Source organism: Mercurialis annua, linkage group LG8, assembly GCF_937616625.2.
Source record: "Mercurialis annua linkage group LG8, ddMerAnnu1.2, whole genome shotgun sequence".
Lineage (NCBI taxonomy): Eukaryota > Viridiplantae > Streptophyta > Magnoliopsida > Malpighiales > Euphorbiaceae > Mercurialis > Mercurialis annua.
The window spans coordinates 9,869,247-9,873,663 of NC_065577.1; the positions used below are offsets into that span (position 1 = coordinate 9,869,247).

General features: G+C 34.1%; 1 long non-coding RNA gene across 1 annotated transcript; it reads left to right on the forward strand.

Annotated features, from left to right (window-relative positions):
• Positions 1-274: 274 nt before the first annotated feature.
• On the forward strand, positions 275-3,608 carry LOC126660104 (uncharacterized). Its single transcript, XR_007635215.2, has 3 exons — positions 275-424; positions 1,956-2,041; positions 2,773-3,608. It is a non-coding gene; the product is annotated as an uncharacterized LOC126660104 (long non-coding RNA).
• Positions 3,609-4,417: the final 809 nt, after the last annotated feature.

Consider the following 4,417-nt stretch of genomic DNA (forward strand, 5'->3'; position numbering starts at 1 on the left):
GCTAGAAGCGGTTATTAGCGGGACTAATTAATAATTAAGGATAATTTAAAATAAAAAAATAAGAATTTAGTCCCAAGCTAATAATTTATATGATATCGTCCATAAAATATTATTCGGAAGTGAGTGTGAAAATTTTATTGAATTTCGAAGTCGTATTAAAGTTTGATGCGACGTAAGTTACGGAATTGGATTAAATCGTAAAGAAATTTAGAGGAACTAAATTGGATCTTTTGCCATTGAAGTCCAATAGATAAGGCCATATGATATCATCCTCTTCACTTTCTTAAGACTTCAAGAAGCTACCAAATTCTCACCAAAAAGCTTCTCTTTGCCGAACCCATAACCCCACCACCATCTCCATCAAATTCTCACCAAAGCTTGGAGTTTTTGGAAGCAAAAGACTCTAAAATCAAAGGAGATCAAGGTATGATAGTTTAATTGAGAAATTAATGGTTATATATTATGATTTAAGCTTAGTAAATTTTAAGGTTTTTGGTTAAGATTATGATTGTGATGTGGTGTGTTGTGGGTGAGATTGAGGGTTGTTTTAGTTGTGATTTTTAGCAAGTAAATGGAGAAATTATTGGTTAACCTTTGGAGCATGTCGGAATAGGTTTCCGGTGGCCGGAGTTTGCTCCGGTGAGCAGCAATTGCTGCTCACCAAGAGCAGCGAATTCTGCTCTCAAGAGCAGAATTCTGCCTTCGGCAGAATTCTGCCGAGAGAGCAGAGCTCGGCTCTGCTCTTATGAGCAGAGCTGAGCTGCTCTTTTGAGGGCTGCAAACGCAGCCCTCGGCCGTTGTATGGAGCGTAATATTGATGCTAAGTCAGCCCCTATCCGCGTGGTAATTGGTTCATGTTAATAAGCGTTGTTTAACGGTTTTATAATGATTGTTTATAACGAGATAAATTCACGTGGAGTAGTTTAAGGTATGAAAAATATATGGACAATACATTTTTAAGGTTAATATGAGATGATTGATTGGCAATAGATTTGATGTGTAAGTCTAATGTTAAGTTTGAAATTAAATTGTAAGTTAAGGGAAGGATTTAAACATATTGAGGAGCAAACTTTGAGAGCGGATTGTGGGCTAACGAAATGTCGGAATGAGTCGATTTTGGTGTTGTTTTGTTCGTTACGGAACAAAGAATGAAAGAATTGGACAGCCACTGCCACAACAGTGGCCAAACAGCTGCAAAAAATGGCTGTAAACAGCAGCCCATAGGGCTGTTCTGCTGTCTATAAAACAGCCCGGGGAAGCAACTTCGGGGCTAGTTTCCGACATCTTCGGGTTTGATTTTGATTCTGAGATCTAAATGAAAGTTGTAGAGGACAGAGTGGACTATTGGAATGTCAAATTTGTTTTGAAATATGACCAGTTTACGTGCTCTGTTTCTCAGCCCGAAACAGCTGCCATAGTAAACTGTTTTGTAGACCAAAACTGTCAATTTTAAGGAACAGACTTCATGACAAATTTTCGACATCTTAGGACGATAATTTCAGTTTAGAATCTAAACGGAAGTTGTAGACAAGATTACAAACTATAAGGATGTCAAGTTTGTTTGGGAGTCGGGCCGTTTTAAATAAACGTTTTAATGGTTCAAAGTCGGCTAGTTAGCTAGTTTTGGGAAACTAGTTTTAATTAACGAAATGTAAAGTCGTTAATTAATTGAGTCATAAATTGACGTTTTGAGCTAAGATTAATTATAAATTATGGAAAAGTGACTTATTAAATTAATTATCGATTTAGCTCGATAATTAATTTCATTTAGCTAAATTGAATAGTTAATAAATAACATTTGGACTAACGTTATTTATTAAAAGGAGTTATATTTTAAAAGGTTATCAATTTATTCCAAGGCAAAATGAATTGATTTATTCGCTAAGTAGTCTATAGCTAGAACACCTTTGGATTAGGATCCATTTTAATTACGATTTATTATCGTATCTTCATAGACTCGACGAGGCGACTATTAAGGGGGCGCAAAACGTAAAGAACGCAACAGGGCTTTGCTATGGCCGAAGTCTTTGGATAGCAATTTGTGAGTTCTGCAATTTACTTTCGTATATTATTATTATAAGTTGATAATTATGTGATAATTCATTAATTGCATTGCATATGCATTATTACTTGGATAATTCATGTGAATACTTTGTTCATAATATCGCTTGGGTGCATTATTTGATATATTGTTGTTATTTGTAAATGGTGATATTTGCTTTAATGATCCGAGGAAACGAGCTATCTATTGAGCGTCAATAGGCTGTGTGATCACCAATGTCCGGGTCAGTCATAGAATTAGTGTCGATAGATGTTTGTATTTGAAAATGTTTGATATGAGCTCAATATACGTAAATCGTGATTGGGTATCGGAAAGGAGGATTATAATTTTGGTAGATACGAGGTAACTCGGTCGAACTATCTCGGGACCCGTATCTAGTGAGTAACTCGGTTGAACTATCTCGGGACTCACACTTTGGGATTAAGCAGTGACATGATGTAACTCGGTTGAACTATCTCGGGACTATGTCACGTGGTAACGAGTAACTCGGTTGAACTATCTCGGGACCGTACCACTTGGATTAAAATGATTTGATATAATATTAATGGATACAATATGAGTAGGATACGAATAGGAAATAGTATTAATTTAAGATTAGGGTTTCATCGGATCAAATATTGTTGTTTGTTTTAATATATGCTTATGCAATTTATATTCATAATATCTTAAGTAAATGCGAACTCACTCAGCGTTGTCTGACCCCCCAATAGTGTTATATTTCAGGTGTATAGTATCGGATGTAACGGACTTCTATCCTTGTTCCAGAAGTCCGCGAGTACAGAAAGAAGGAATAAATCAATAGTGCTGCAGTAGTCGAGTCCTAGAGTGTAATTATGTTTTATCAAACGGTTTTAAATATCTTGTTTATACTCTGATATGTATAAAGGTTTTTGACTGCGCTTTTAACCATTTTTATATATATATATATATATATATATATATATATATGTGTGTGTGTGTGAGAAACAGGGCATTGCTTGATATGGGATATCGCTTTGTAAGACCCTGATTTCTAAAGATCGTTTTGTATCGTTTAAAGAAGTTTTATAAAAACGTTTTGAGAATGTTTCGCGAAAAAATTTATAGTGATTTTTAGGCTTGCTACGGGTTTCGGAGCTACCACTCCCATTCCCTAGCGCCGGTCGCGGCCCTCAATTTTGGGTCGTGACAGTGTGGATGACTAAAATGACATTGATTTAGACGTTTATTGCTATATATGTCACATAATAAAATATTGTACTATTAGGTAAGACGTTTTATAGTTTATGCTTAAATAAAAAAAACACGAAAATTTGTGCTATATGATGTCATTAACCCAAAAATATATGATAAATATTAATACTTTTAAAACTTTGTTGTTAGTACATTGATAGATTCTTGAGAAAATAACAAGAAAACTCATAAAATGGACTTTGTTTTCGCATTATACCATTTTCTCAAAAAGTTTACATTTAATGTCACAATTATTAGTTTTCTTTCACTAACACCATCTGTTCCTTTTTTTTACATCGTTTCCTTTTTCTTCATTACCATATTTTCGTTGCAATCACAGATTTATGATTTTTTCCGTTACTCTGCTCTACGGTGGAGCCATGGAAGGGTTGATTGATGCTCTCCGATGAGCCTTCAGATGCCTCAAATTCATCACTGGTGACAGCCAGTGCCGATAACGGCGATTGCGCTAGCAGGCTTCACTTCAAATTTGTGATGTATGTTGTTTGAACTTGACTATAATGAATTGGGTTTGTTGTTTGATGAATTAGATAGTGGTTTAGGTGGGTTTTTGGTAATGGGTTATTGACGGTTTTATTAAATATATGGAAAAATTTGTAGAATTTGGCCATTTTTATTTAGGGAATAAGGATGAACCCAAGAATGTTGTAGAAATTTTTGACTACTGTGAGCAGATTCAAAAGAGATTCATACAATGGTTAAATCAAGGATTGAAAGATGGTTGGCATGATTTTACACTGGAAAATAAAATTGGATTAACACAGTCAAAGAATATTTGTGATTCTTTTGGTAATTCGGCGAAAGAATATTCAAGTTAAAAAATTAAAATGGAAAAAATAATTAAATTAGTTTGGAATGGACAATGATTTTAGCATATGATGCACACTGGTTTGAACAATATTCAGTTATTCTTGATTTTGTTGTTAAATGATAATAACATTTTGACAGAAATAAAGTATAAACAGATCATGATCTAAATGAGAAGAGATAGAAAAATGTTACCTCTGGTTGGGTCTTGGAAGAAAGAGATATCATGATCCTAGATTATTAAGCTTTTAAATTATTATATTTTATTTTATTGATTTAATTGATTCAACCGACTAATTAGATCGGTTCGTTTTT